We start from the raw sequence: 16,307 nt of genomic DNA on the forward strand, positions 1-16,307 counted from the left end.
TCCCTTGCTGCTTTCAATAATTTTTCTTTGTTTTTAATTTTTGCCAATTTGATTACTATGTGTCTTGGCGTGTTTCTCCTTGGGTTTATCCTGTATGGGACTCGCTGCGCTTCCTGGACTTGGGTGGCTATTTCCTTTCCCACGTTAGGGAATCTTTTGGCTATAATCTCTTCAAATATTTTCTCCAGCCCTTTCTCTCTCTCTTCTCCTTCTGTGACCCCTATAATGCGAATGTTGTTGCGTTTCATGTTGTCCCAGAGGTCTCTTAGGCTGTCTTCATTTCTTTTTCATTATTTTTTCTTTATTCTGTTCCACAGCAGTCAATTCCACCGTTCTGTCTTCTAGGTCACTTATCTGTTCTTCTGCCTCAGTTATTCTCCTATTGATTCCTTCTAGTGTAGTTTTCATTTCAGTTATTGTATTGTTCACCTCTGTTTGTTTGTTCTTTAATTCTTCTAGGTCTTTGTTAAACATTTCTTGCATCTTCTCGATCTTTGCCTCCATTGTTTTTCCGAGGTCCTGGATTATCTTCACTATCATTATTCTGAATTCTTTTTCTGGAAGGTTGCCTATCTCCACTTCATTTAGTTGTTTTTCTGGGGTTTTTCTTGTTCTTTCATCTGGTACATAGCCCTCTGCCTTTTCATCTTGTCTGTCTTTCTGTGAATGTGGTTTTTGTTCCACAGGCTGCAGGATTGTAGTTCTTCTTGCTTCTGCTGTCTGCCCTCTGGTGGATGAGGCTATCTAAGAGGCTTGATGGGAGGGACTGGTAATGGGTAGAGCTGACTGTTGCTTTGGTGGGCAGAGCTCAGTAAAACTTTAATCCACTTGACTGTTGATGGTTGGGGCAGGGTTCCCTCCCTGTTGGTTGTTTGGCCTGAGGCAACCCAACACTGGAGCCTACCTGGGCTCTTTGGTGGGGCTAATGACAGACTCTGGGAGGGCTCACGCCAAGGAGCACTTCCCAGAACTTCGGCTCCCAGTGTCCTTGTTCCCATGGTAAGCCACAGCCCCCCCGCCCCCCCGCCTCTGCAGGAGACCCTCCAACACTAGCAGGTAGGTCTGGTTCAGTCTCCCCCAGGGTCACTGCTCCTTCCCCTGGGTCCTGATGTGCACACTACTTTGTGTGTGCCCTCCAAGAGTAGAGTCTCTGTTTCCCCCAGTCCTGTCGAAGTCCTGCAGTCAAATCCCACTAGCCTTCAAAGTCTGATTCTCCAGGAATTCCTCCTTCCGTTGCTGGACCCCCAGGTTGCGAAGGCTGATGTGGGGCTCAGAACCTTCCCTCCAGTGGGTGGACTTCTGTGGTATAAGTGTTCTCCAGTCTGTGAGTCACCCACCCAGCAGTTATGGGATTTGATTTTACTGTGATTGCGCCCCTCCTACCGTCTCATTGTGGCTTCTCCTTTGTCTTTGGATGTGGGATATCTTTTTTGGTGAGTTCCAGTGTCTTCCTGTCGATGATTGTCCAGCAGCTAGTTGTGATTCTGGTGTCCTCGCAAGAGGGAGTGAGAGCACGTCCTTCTACTCTGCCATCTTGATTCCTCCCCAGTTTTGCATTTTTGACATGCCCAGCAAGATGTGTGGAAGCACAAGTGACCCTTGATGGTGATTTCCCAAAAGATGGAAGGTGATAACTGCTATCGAATAAAGAATAAGTTATATGAGGATCATTAGGACAGGGGAGGCTGGAGAGGGCATGGTAATCTGCAGAGTTTAAGAGGTTGGTCAGTGTAGATAGACTAGGCTTGGTTATGCTCTAGTCATAAACAATTCGAAATCCTAGTGGTTTATGGTGACAGAGATTTTTGTTTCATTCACCATACATGTCCACCATCAATTGTCAGGATACCTCATTCATGGTAGTCATCGTTTCTCTTGTACCCACACCAGTGGAGCAAGAACAATGTTTTCCTAGTCATAATATTCGATGAAAAGGGGAATAGAGCAAAGCACAACCTATCAAAGCTTCTTTCTCACGTATGTCTCATTAGCCAATGCAAGTCAGATGGTCAAGCCCAGCTTTATATTAGGGAGGAGAATTGGATGCTGATAATAAAATCAACCACAGTAGTCTTCATTGAAAAGGTGAAATTTGAGCAAGTACTTGAAGAAATGAAGAATCTAACCAAATCGATATATGGGGAAGGGAATTCTAGGCAGAAAGAAAAACTAGAGAAAAGACTTTAAGGTGACAGTGTGCCTGGGATGTTGGCAGACTATCGGTGAGGCTACTGAGGATGGAGCAGAACAAAAGAGGGGAGAACTATTCTGCTGAGCAAATAGAAAAAGGCCTTGTAAGCCACTGTAAGGGCTTTCTGTAATATTTTGAGTGAAATAGGGAGTCACTACTGTGTAGGGAATAAACTGTAGGAGAGAAAGGATAGAAGCAGGAAGATTTGTTAAGAGCTAAATTAGTCATACAAGCAACTGTAATAGTGGCTTAGACCAGGGTAGTATCAGGTACTATGGTAAAGAGATGGCTGTTGCATATACTTTGAAGGTATCACCAATAGGATTCTGATAGATTGCATATGGGGGACTAGGGAAGGGAAAGAGAATGAGAGAGAGGCTTATCATGTCATACTTGGAAAGACTATTATGAAAGATAATGTGTGCTGTAAAATTCACATTACCTTCATACTAATGTGAATTAATAATATATTCTTAATCTTCTTTATATTTAAGATATTTTGCCTACTTTTTTTTCTATCAATCAATTTCTGAAGGCCAGTTATTAAAAACGTCCCAGTATGATTTTGCAGAAGAATTTAGAATTGTCATATCTTCCTATTGGATTGATCACCATTATGAAATCTCTCTCTCTCTGTTCCTAGCAATAGTTCCTGATTTAAAGTGTGTTTTATCAGATATTAGCATAGCCATATCAGCTTCCTTTTGTTTAGAGTGTACGTGGCATATGTCCAACATGTTCACTTTTAAACATTTAAGGGCTATGTCGTATACAACTTATAACTGAGTTTTGTCTATTTATTTCTCCAGTTTGACAATTTTGAATTCTAACTGGATCATTTCATTAATTTACATTTAAAGTTTTACTGATATATTTGTATTGAATTCAGCATTTTATATTCCCTATTTTCCTAATGGTTTTCTTTCTTTTTTAAATTTTTAATCTTTTAATCTATATATTTTGTTATTTTATTTTCCTTCTCTCAGTTTGTTAGTTATGTTATTTCTTAATTATTTTTTTGTGGTTACCCTAGAGATCGCAGGATTTGTCCTTGATTTATTATACTCTTTTTCAAATCAATACATTTACCACTTTCCAGAAATACAAGGATCTTCTTTATTTTAACCCCATTTAACTATCTCCCTTTACTTTTTTCTATTTTGGTAACATATTTTAAATCTGTATATATATTTCACACCATGTCAGATATTTTTACCGTTGCTTTTTACAGTCAATATTCACTTATATTTACCCTTATATTTAACCTTTCTGTTGTTTTTCATTCCTTCTTACATTACCATGTTTTATTAATCTTGGATCATTTTCCTTCTGCCAGAAAATCCCCTTTAGTATTTATTTTAATGCTAATTTCTTACTATTGCATTTTTTGGCCTGAAAATTACATGTATTTTCCCTTCATTTGTGACGCTTACTTTTGCTGATTATAGAGTTGTAGGTTGCTACTACTGCTTTCAAAACTTTAAAGATGTCATTCTACTATCTTTTGTCTGCTGAAAAGTCTGACTTTAAGTCTCCTATTACACCTTTGAAAGTAATGTGTTTTTTTCTGGCTGCTCTTAAAATAATCTCTTAGATTTTATTGTTCAACAATTTTTCTAGCCCATAATGAGGTGTGGTTTTTTTGCTTATATCTTGCTTAGAGTTCATAATATTGAATACCTAACTTAAAATAATGTATTTTTTTTGTTGTAGAATTTCCATTTGGTTCTTTTTATAAATTCTACATTTATATTGAAATTCTCTGTTTTGTACCTATTTTTCTCAAACATATTAATCATAATTCTTTTAAAATTTATATCTGGTAAGTCCAGTATCTGTGTCACCTATGTGTTTGTTTCTAGCAACTGGATTTTTTTCTCCTGATTTTCAGTCATTTGGTTCTATCTCTGGGACACCTGGTAATTTTTTATTGCATGCTAAACTTTGCATATAAAAAGTTATGGAGTCTTTTTCTTGCATCAGAGATTTAATTTTTATCTAGCAAAAAATTAGAATATGGGTGGGTTAAGTTGTTTCAACTAAAAATTAAAAATAATTTTTATTTAGATTTCAGTGTGTTTGAAAGCTGGCTTATTTCTGTTGTGCTCTTAAACCTAGGAAGGGTCCTCAGTTGATGAGGGCCCTTTTTCCTTACAGGGCAGTAAATTCCTATTTTTTCTCTCTGTAACATTGGGAGACTCATAAAGTCTGTTTCATTTTTTAACTCCTTACCAGCTATTTTCTAATTTCTTTTTTTGTAAATATGGCCCACACAGAGTAGCTTAGGAGTTAGGAAATCCCTTAAGGGGAAATAGTACAGAGAATGTTAGGCTGTGATTCTCTTTATTAGCTCTGTGATTCTCTTTATTATCTGGGATCTTGGAATCTTGAATCTTGGCTGTCTTGGTGGTCTAGAATTCCAATTTTTTATCTCCTTAACCTAAGTTGATTGCTAAAATGTTTAACCTGATATTTTCTGCCTCTTTGCTCAATGCTTTGAATTACCAAATGTCCCAAGGGGAAAATAGCAATGGCAAATGTATGTCTTATTTTGATGCATTTCTTCTCTCTCCTAGGTCCCCTTGTTTGTTCGCCAGTCCCTCTGTTGGCTGTGTTTTACATTTGTGTTTTTGTGTTTGACATTTTATTTAGCCTTTTTTCAGTAGTTATCCTTAGCAGCAGCCTTAGTCTGATATCACCTACATTGTTACAGTAAGCATTCCAACATTTATTTTACATATTTTAAAAGTTGGATTGCATGTTTATGAGTCAGATTAAGAAAATCAAGTTTACTACTTTTCTGACTCCCAACTATTAGCAAGTTAGTTACTCTTGGCCTGAGTTTCCTCATATGTAAAATGAAGATAACAGAGTTGCAACATTACAGAATTGTTGTGAGAAGGTTTAGTTGGCCCTGTGTATCTGCAGATTCTGCATCCACGGGTTCAATTGCAGATCAAAAATAATCAGAAAAAAATTCCAAAAATCAAAACTTGAATTTTCTGCACACCAGTGACTATTTATATAGCGTTTACATTGTAATAGGTATTAAAAATAATGTAGAGATGATTTAAATATGCAGGAAGATGTACATAGGCTATATACAAATACTGTGCTATTTTATATAAGGAACTTGAGCATCCACAGATTTTGGTATACGCAGGGCAGGGGCGGGGAGTGGCCTGGAGCTAATCCCCGTGCAAATACAAAGAGATACCTGTATAAGAGTTATATATTCAATATGCTAAGCATTGAGTGTGGCACTTGTGAAGCACAAAGACAAGTTACAAACATGAATATCAGTCAGGTTCTGCTCTAAAAGTACTCATCACTCAGCAGGGTAGAGATGTCATATTACTTTTTAAATTAACCCTTGTCAGTGCTTAGCAATTAAAACGTTTTTTAGTAATCAAAAAATAATAACAATCCATATCACATAACAATCACTGAGAATCTATTCAGTGATTGTTGCAAAGTTTACTAAATTGTATTTAAATTTTTTTCTTTTTAAAATCTGTCATTTTTCTATCTCCCGTCCTGTGAGACCTCGGCTGCTCTGCAAAATTTCCCTAATATTATCTGTAGTAATATTGTACTATATATGCTTCTTTGGAGCCATTTGGCATACAGTTTTATACTGTTGTTTATTTAACTTGTACTTATATTTTCCCTCCAACAAAATTTTACATTCCTAATGGAAACCATCACTTTTGTGTTATCGTTGATAACATTCCTTTGAGCAGAGTGTAGAGTGCATCATTGTCATTCAGTAATTATCTGTTGAATTTAACTGGGGCATGAGTTGAAAGAAAGAAATTGGAAAAAGAGAGATTCCCACTTCAGTTTAAAAAGTTGAGAAGATGTACGGGGATTCACGGTTCTTAAGGCTGTGCTTTCAAGAAAATATTTCATTTCTATGCACTTTGATCACCAGAAGATGTAAAAATGTTAAGTCTAGTAAAAGAGAACATTTATTTTATATATTCAAAAGATAGAAAATACTTCCAAATTACAGATTTATTAATTTCAGAGACCAATTATAGCTTGTATTAGGAAACATTAGCCTGTACTAACATATGAGAGCCATTGCACTATAAAAATCACATTAACATCTTTTTGTTACTTGAAAAAAATTGATCTTATAGTTTGGTTTTATGATTAAAATTTCCAGGCTCTTTGGTAAGAGAGATAACTCCAGGAAGGCATAAACTGTGAAAGCCTCTCTTTAAAGGCCTCTTGGCTGTGCTGGTCCATTAGACCATTCTTAAGACAAGGCCTGGCTTGTTAAACTAAGAGACTTACCTGGAACAGAACTTTGTCTAGCTCTGTCTCAGTTCTTTGTCTAATTCTAGTTTTGATAAACTCCATATAAGAATTGGAGAGTGTCTTTACTTACACTATCTACATATGACCTTTCTTCAGATCTTCCTTGCTTTCAGATTCTTTCCACAGAGGGCTCAAGTTTGAGTTTTCTACTTAGGCTCCCTTTATAATTCTAGTAATTGCCAATATGAAGCTTTTACCAATACGGTGTAATAATTACCTAAAATTCTCCAGAGAAGCTCTTTCTCTCTAGCTTTTAGGGGATGCCTTGGCCACAACATAGTCTAAAAACCAAACTTTCATTAAAAGGGATGAACCCAAGCCTATCTGAGGGAAAGATATAGGAATACTATAAATAGTAATTTAAACACTGTATACTGTTCTAGGATTAGTCTTGGTTTTGGATTGGCAATTAGAGTAAGATACACAATCGACTTCACCTAACACCAAGTTGGCTTAGCTTTAAGAAGGAACACATTACAAGAAAAAATACAGCATCAAAGCAATAGCATAGAACTCCCAGACACAATTTCCAGTGTCCTAATATTTCACATTTGTATTGCATGTGTTCATGAAAGATGAGGCTAAGCTGTCATTCTGGGGCCTTTCATGTTTAATACCTGCTTAGTCACTTAGCTCCTTCAGAAGTATGTGACTCTCCTGTTTCTTCCTATTCTCTGTGTCTATCATCAGTACCTTCTACATATTACTTGGAAACAGGTGCTTGGTAGCCTTTGGCCTAACTAGTTTCCATTTATCTTAGATCCAATATAGATAAACTGCTAATAGTTAATTGAGTTAAAAGCAGAATTGTCCAAAGATCAAACCCTCTGGTGTCCTGAGACCAAAGGAAAGGCCACAGAACCAGCTATTAACCCACTATACAAGAGTGCTTATGAATTTATGAATAATGAACAAAAATAACATCTCAAAGTGTCAATTATTTTGTAATTAGTTAATGATATTCAGTTAAGGAAACATTCATCTATCACTTCTATATTTTTGCATTAAACTTGCAGCTAATGGAAGGATTTTCATTCTTTTAGATTGGTAGTTTAAGTCCAAAATGGGTTCTGTTATCAAATGTTGGAACCATATTTTTAGTAGAATGCTACAGTGACTTCACATTGGAATAGTTATGTGTTTTACTAATATTAGCAAGAAAACGTTTGATAGCAAATAAGCTGGTATGAATGTGTTTCACTGTCTATCTATGTCTTTATGTTCAAAATATTTGTACCAGATGAGGTTCAGAATGAAGAAAAGTTTCTTCTTTACTTCAGTTATTGACAACAATAAATAATCTGAGATGGAGCAGTAAAAAAATCTGAGCTTAGTTTTCTTTAACAAGATCAAAGTAAAACGTTATCTGTCATAGCATGGTTAACAAAAATATTTCAATATTAGTAGCATTTGTAATATGTTTAAATAACACATTCATAAATTTTTTTAGTCAAAATACTGAAAATATGAAGTACCATTAACTAGCCAACATAATACTTATGGTACTGTTATTGAAAATTATAAAACTATTGGCAGTTTTGAATCTCTCTTCCATTGCAGTCATTCCAAGAAAGTGCCTATGTACTTGGGTCTGAATATATCATTATTGATCTCTGAATAATCTGGTCAGTATTCGATGAAATTCTTCTGGAAGTCTTCCCAGTATTAGGTGGCAGTTGTTCTATAAGAAGGGGCATATAGAAAAGCCAGTTCGCTTGCCAGGCTCCATAAGTGGTATTTAAGAGAGGCCTGTGGCTACTTTGATTTTACAGATTTCACTAGGTGATAATTTCTCAGCTATCAGAATTAATGAAAATTCAGGACATGTCAAACTTCAGGGGATATAAAACCTCACATAAAAACACTTTAGAAGAATTCAATAACCTTCCCAAGTGACAAATCAGGCCTTTCTTTACATACATTAGAGGGAAAAGAGAAGATAGAAGGTGAAGATCGGTATGGGAGGCAAAGCTGGATCCAAAGCTTCTGACAGATGTATTTTGATCCTCTACTGCACGTGAACATGGATCAGTCTCATTTAATTAACTAGTCCTTCTCACACATTCCGTAAGAATGGAACACATGCTAGATCTCTTGCAGGATATGGTAACTGAAAGAGTAAATGGAAGTACAGAGCAAGTAGAGTGATGCTTGCCAACTTCACAATCTAAGATAACATGTATGTCCATCCATGACCCTTCATCAGCCCTTATTCTAGAAGTTCTAGAAGGTGCTGACCACACTTTAGGCAATTCAGTTTTCACTGCATTATTCTTTAGGACCAGCATCTGTGAAGGTGATTGAAATAGTATATTAGAATATTCTCTGTAAAAGGCAGGAGGGAAAATAACTCTGGCATATGTAGATTGAATTTTTCCTTTCCCCTAAGAAATGCACGTCTCACTTAGCTAAAGAGAGAAACATTCTTCTTTGTAAGCAACAGCTCTAAAGCTTTTTTGAACTTTCTTAGGAACAGTATGTGTATCTTCCAAGGTCATTTCTGTGTACCTGGGATAATCCTGAGGTATTTACCTCAGCTTTCTTTGTGGCTTCAATGAGAACACAACAACTCTTGGATGCAGATGAATGAAGGGTTTTGAAGCACTGGTGCTTTGTACTATAGGTAAACCTTTAGAAGGTAGCACATTCATTTAGAACAGGTCATGCATCTGTCCATATATTTAAAAGTTTTTGCTCCATGACCTATGGGTTTCAGCAGCAAATTGGCCTGATACCACTTTTCATCCATTTTTTACACTGCACTGAGAAACGCAGCCTAAAATAAAAAGACTGTGAAGCATAGCCATGGGAGCCTCTTCTTTTACTAGGGCTGTCCTCTGGAAGCACTTTTCCCCTCCCTAAAGAACTTATGCTTTTACCAGCTAAACTTAAAATGGGTCTCTTCCATGTCCATTTCCTGCATATTTTGTTCTTGATCCAAAACATTTTTTTCTCTGCCTTTCATGTTAGTATTTTAAAAACCCTCATTGTGCCTTAGTGCATATATTAAAATATAAAATAAAAGAAGATTAAATGTGTAAATGGAAAAGTCAGCAAGCAACTAAAGAGCCTAATACCAAAAAGAAGAAGGTCAAAAGGTTACAAAGGAAAAGAATATGGGTTTCTGAAAGTGGTTTAAATGTAAACAGCCCCCTGACCTTGAGTTCAAATACAGAATGAATAGAATGGTTGGACATATTTATTAAGGCAGATGATTTGAAAATTTTAATCCTCGGCTAAAGTAAAAAACATCCAAGGAAGGCAGTATTTGAATATCTACTCTCAAGTCCAAGAGGAGGACTCTCTAGGGATTTTCTGGAGAGAAGAAACTCTATTACAACATTTTCCTGGCCTGAAAGCCTATTTAGGAGGAAGTGAACAGAACCTTGCCCCAAGGCCAAATTTCAAGCTCAAGTGGATGGACTGCCAGGACATCCTACACACCGGACAAAGATAGTATAGCCAAGACTGCCCACATTCCCATGCTTTTAAAAACTGGGGAACCTCAAGGGGGTACTTGATTTATGTGGAATAATTAGCCTGCCCAAATACATTTCAGAAAGAAAACCTTTTCCAACACCCTCACCTGGGATTGAAGACTCTGGAAACTGGGGGTGGAAGAAGAAGGGAGTAAATTAAATTACTCCTTGGCTAGTACATTAGGACTCTTGGAAAAGAGTGTAAGGTTGAGAAGATAACAATGACCAGCAGTTATTGAGCACTTTCTGTGTGCCATGCCATGTAGTTTTAAATGTAACATCTGCTCCCATCCTTACAAAACTCCTGGTAGGCATATGCAATTATTACATTAAATTATTATATTAATTTTTATTGATAAAGAAGCTTGAGCCTAGATTGGTTACCTAACCAGTGAAGCAAGAAACATGCTATGCAACATAAAATGAACAGCTAGTAAATGATAGAGCCAGGATCAAACCCAGATCTGTCTGACTTAGGGCCTGCATTCTTGACAACCTACAGAATTGGATGAATGAGCCACTGCAATAAAGATAATCATGAACTGGGAAGCAAACTTATTGCACATATGATGTGTATGATTCTTTACTCAAAGTAATGAATCTCATGAATAAAAGACGTCAACCTACCTAAGGAGACAAAAGACCTGTATGCAGAAAACTATAAGACACTGATGAAAGAAATTAATGATGATACAAACAGATGGAGAGATATACCATGTTCTTGGATTGGAAGAATCAACATTGTGAACATGGATATACTACCCAAAGCAATCTACAGATTCAATGCAATTCCTATCAAACTACCAATGGTATTTTTCACAGAATTAGAACAAAAAATTTCACAATTTGTATGGAAACACAAAAGACCCTGAATAGCCAAAGCAATCTTGAGAAAAAAAAAAAACGGAGCTGGAGGAATCAGGCTCCCTGACTTCAGACTATACTACAAAGCTACAGTAATCAAGACAGTATGGTACTGGCATATAAACAGAAATATAGATCAATGGAACAGGATACAAAGTCCAGAGATAAACCCACGCACATATGGTCACCTTATCTTTGCTAAAGGAGGCAAGAATATACAATGGAGAAAAGACAGCCTCTTCCATAAGTGGTGCTGGGAAAACTAGACAGCTACATGTAAAAGAATGAAATTAGAACACTCCCTAACACCATACACAAAAATAAACTCAAAATGGATTAAAGACCTAAATGTAAGAGCGGACACTATAAAACTCTTAGAGGAAAACATAGGCAGAACACTCTATGACATAAATCATAGCAAGATCCTTTTTGACCCACCTCCTAGAGTAATGGAAATAAAAACAAAAATAAACAAATGGGACCTAATGAAACTTAAAAGCTTTTGCACAGCAAAGGAAACCATAAACAAGATGAAAAGACAACCCTCAGAACGGGAGAAAATATTTGCAAACGAAGCAACTGACAAAGGATTAATCTCCAAAATATACAAGCAGCTCATGCAGCTGAATATCAAAAAAAAAACAACCCAATCCAAAAATGGGCTGAAGGCCTAAATAGACATTTCTCCAAAGAAGATATACAGGTTGTCAACAAACACATGAAAGGATGCTCAGCATCAGTAATCATTAGAGAAATGCAAATCAAAACTACAATGAGGTATCACCTCACACCGGTCAGAATGGCCATCATCAAAAAATCTACAAACAATAAATGCTGGAGAGGGTGTGGAGAAAAGGGAACCCTCTTGCACTGTTGGTAGGATTGTAAATTAATACAGCCACTATGGAGAACAGTATGGAGGTTCCTTAAAAAACTAAAAATAGAACTACCATACGACCCAGCAATCCCACTACTGGGCATATACCCTGAGAAAACCATAATTCAAAAAGAGTCATGTACCACAATGTTCATTGCAGCAGTATTTACAATAGCCAGGACATGGAAGCAGCCTAAGTGTCCCTCGACAGATGAGTGGATAAAGAAGATGTGACACATATATACAATGGAATATTACTCAGCCATAAAAAGAAACGAAATGGAGGTATTTGTAGTGAGGTGGATGGAGTTACAGTCTGTCATACAGAGTGAAGTAAGTCAGAAAGAGAAAAACAAATATCGTATGCTAACACATATATACGGAATCTTAAAAAAAAAAAAAAGGAAATTGGTTCTGAAGAACCTAGGGGCAGGACAGGAATAAAGACGCAGACGTAGAGAATGGACTTGAGGACATGGGGAGGGGGAAGGGTAAGCTAAGACAAAGTGAGAGAGTGGCATTGAAATATATACACTACCAAATGTCAAATAGATAGCTAGTGGGAAGCAGCTGCATAGCACAGGGAGATCAGCTCAGTGCTGTGAGACCACGTAGATGGGTGGGATAGGGAGGGTGGGAGAGAGACGCAAGAGGGAGGGAATATGGGGATATATGTATACGTATAGCTGATTCACTTTGTTATACAGCAGCAACTAACACAACAATGTAAAGCAGTTATACTCCAATAAAGATGTTAAAAAAAAAAAAAGACTGTTTAGAACCCCCCTATAGAACAATAAGTGCTTAGAGGACCTAACATTGCAAAGTGCAATTTTCATATTTATTCATGTTCTAAAATTTCAAACCTCTATGAATTGACCCTACTCTGTTGCCAACTGTTATCAACCTAATTTATTGATATTAAAATAATGGAAAGTAAAATTTTAAATTAAGTGTCTACAATAAGTTGTTTCCTGTGCTTTTGCTGTATGCATTCACAGATATTCTCTCTTAATATAATGCCCTGCTCAGTGGTTAGCATAAAATATGCATTCAATAAGTATTTTTAAAATAATGAGGTAGGTAGTATTTCCCTCATTTTACAGATGTGACAACTGACACTCAGAGAAAACTTACCAAAGACCACAAAACCTCATGTAGGATTCAAATTTAGTTTTTCTATCTTCAAAAACCATACATTTGGTATAATATTGAAAGCCACAAAATTACAAAATTATGTTGTTATAGAAATGAATAAAATGAGTGGAAAGGAGATTACACTTGTGCAGGACCTTAAATAATGAGCAAAACCTTTCATGGAACAAAAATGGGGATGTGGAAGAGTGTGGAGGGAAATATTCTTGGCCACTGCTTCCAAATTTGTTCATATCATATAATATTTTTATAGCATACTGTAGCAAATGAGGAAATAATTGTCAGTTGGAATGCTCTGGCCACCCCTGACTCTGCCCAGCTTAGCCTGTGAGCAGTGGGGGTCCATATCTTAGCACACATTTAATCCATTGGCTGCATACAGATAGTCCAGAGTTACCAGTTGAGAAGCTTAGTTCTAGGCATATAAATATAAAATAGCATGCAGAAATGTAGATATGAGGAAAAGCATAGAGTATTTTTAGATGTTGAGAAGTTCAGCTTGGCTTAGGAGATATGGTGGGAGATAATTCTGGAGCAGTAGTTTAGAGTCAGATTATGAAGATTCTTATATGCCATGTACTAGGATTGTAAAATTATAATAAATACACAAAAAACTAAAATAATGCAATAATGGAAAAAAGGATTTTCCTTTATCTGATTTTTTCTTCAATATCATTTTATGTATTTGAAACTACATTTATAACTCAGGGTTTCTTACTGTGATGCAGTAGTTGGTATTATACAAAACCTCTCATGGAAGTTAACTATGAAAGCTGAATAAAATGAAATAAAATAAAACAAAAAAGAACAACTGTTTAAAATTATTCTCCAATAACTAAGGCAACAAGAAAATGAGGAACCAAATTTCCTGAATAGAAAAGAAGTGCATTAAAGTGAACTCTACATTTGTCTCCACTTTTTCACCTTGGCTGCCAATTCCTAGCCCTGAACATAGAAACTGATTACAAAACAGCAGCCAAGAAACTGCAGAAAGACAACAAATTGGACTTTAGGATTACCAGAAGAGCCATAATTTGAAGGGTGAAAATCAGAGGACTTCTGACAGTCTACGTATAATTTCTACTCTAAGCATTCACTAACTGATCCATGGAGAAACTCTGAGACTCTGCTCAGAAGCTAAAAAATATAGTGGAGATTTTGAAAATCTCATGGTGCTAGAGAGACAAAAAGCAGTGTCAGATCCCCCAAATAAGAATGATCCCATTTAAACTTTACTCAAGTTTTTTACACTGAGATTCCTGCAAACACTGCATACAAGGAGTAAAAACAAACTAAAAATAGACCGGTTCTGCCTGGATGAGTAAATCTAATGAAAATTGTAATACTTTGACACAGATATCTACAAAATGTTGTAAGAGAAATCAAAGTAAACCAAAATAAATGGAGAAAAACACTACGGTCAGATTGGAGGATTCAATATTGTTAAGGTGCTAATTCTCTCTAAATTTATCTGCAGTTTTAATATAATTTCAGTTAAAATCCCAACTTTTTAAAAAATTAACAGACTAAATTTAAATTTATATGAGAATGCAGAGGGCCAAGAATAACCATGATAATCTTGAAGAAGAACAAATTTGGAAGATTTATATCACCAGATAACAGGCATTTTATAAAACTACTATAATGAAAAATATGTGAAATCTCTGATACATGAATAGGTGATTTGACCAATGGAACAGAATATAGAGTACAGAAGCAGACCCGTTCATATATACTCACCTGATTTACAACAAAATTGCTGTTAAAATGCAGTAAGGAAATGATGGCCTTTGCAGTAAGTAGTACTGAATCAATTTAATTTTTATGAAAAGGTGGTTATTTATTCCTACCTCACACATTATATACAGAATTCAGTCCCAGTAGATTGTAGACCTAAATGTAAAAGGTAAAAAAATGTTAGATCCTGCAAGATCAAAGAATATCAACATGTCCATTTGGTAGAAAATATTTCTTACACTCTTTCCGAAAATTATTTTTTAAATCATAAAACACTGTCCAGAAACAAAAGTATTGATAAATTGCACTTTATTAAAATTAAAAGAAATTCTGTTGATCAAAAACACACCTTTTAAAGAGTGAAAAAGACAAGCCACAGAGTTTGAGAAGACATTGGCAATACCCACATTTGGCAAAAGACATGTATCCAGCATTTATTTTTAAATACCTAAAAATACGTAAGAAAAAGGTAATCAATTTTATTTCAATGGCCAAAGACGTGAACAGGAATTTTGAAAAAGATGATTTCCAGATGTCCAATAAATATGTCTAAAGTTGCTCAACCTTGTTAGTGATCAGAGAAATACAAATTAAAATCACAATGAGACAACACGAAGTGTTGGTGAATATGTGGGACACTGAACTCGTATACACTATGAGTGGTAATGTAAATTTTTATAACTATTTTGGAAAACTGACAATATCTATAAAGCTTAGTGTATGCATACCTTATGACCCAGCAATTTCACTCCTAGCTATGTAATCAAGAGAAACACCTATCATTGCACACCAAAAGACAGGTTTGGGAATATTCACCACACTGTCAGTCACAATAGAAACTGGACACAAATCTCCATCAACAATAATTTTTTACATTTGTATGATGGGATGATATACAGGAATAATAAAGAAAAATTCTGCTATATGCAAAGACTAGATGAATCCTACTGATAGATGAGCCAAAGATCCATACATGAAAGAATGCCTGTGTAGTGTAACTCCATTTATTTAAAGGTCAAAAGTGGCAAAACAATTCTAGTTGGTAGAAGTGAGGTTACTGGTTAATATTTGGGGGCATTTTAATTGGTAGGCTGTTAGGGAGGCTTTTTAGATTTTCTATATCTTCTGTATGTTCTATTTTTTCATCTGATTCTTAGTTACATAAATATATTCCCTTTGAAAAAATTCATTGAGCTGTGCATGTCAAATGGGCCTATGTTACCATACATGAGTTACATTTCCATTAAAATGTAAAAATATCTTTATGCATGGTGTAAATAAATTGTATACATTTTATTATACATTCATTTAAACCATTCCCTTTTGGATCAGTGTACTGCTATCACCCTAAACTAAGCTGTATAAACTCGTCCTGTCTGGTTTCAACCACCTACTCGCATCTCTCTCTCTCTCTCTCTCTCTCTCTTCCCTTCCTTGATCCTCGTGTGCTGTAAACACCTGAAAAAATAAGTTTACTTTTTGGGCTCCTGTTTCTATATAAGTAAAATGTAAAGATTGTGATACATTACTTCAAAAAAACTTTTCTTCAAACTACTGCCACTCTAGTCTTCCTTACGTATAGCTTTCAATACTCCTCTGAACAAATTCTGACATCTTCAAAAATAAATTTTAAAAAGTCTGCATGGTTTCGAAGGCAGAAACTGTTCTCTGCCTGTCC

Source organism: Balaenoptera musculus, chromosome 9 (genome assembly GCF_009873245.2).
Source record: "Balaenoptera musculus isolate JJ_BM4_2016_0621 chromosome 9, mBalMus1.pri.v3, whole genome shotgun sequence".
NCBI lineage: Eukaryota > Metazoa > Chordata > Mammalia > Artiodactyla > Balaenopteridae > Balaenoptera > Balaenoptera musculus.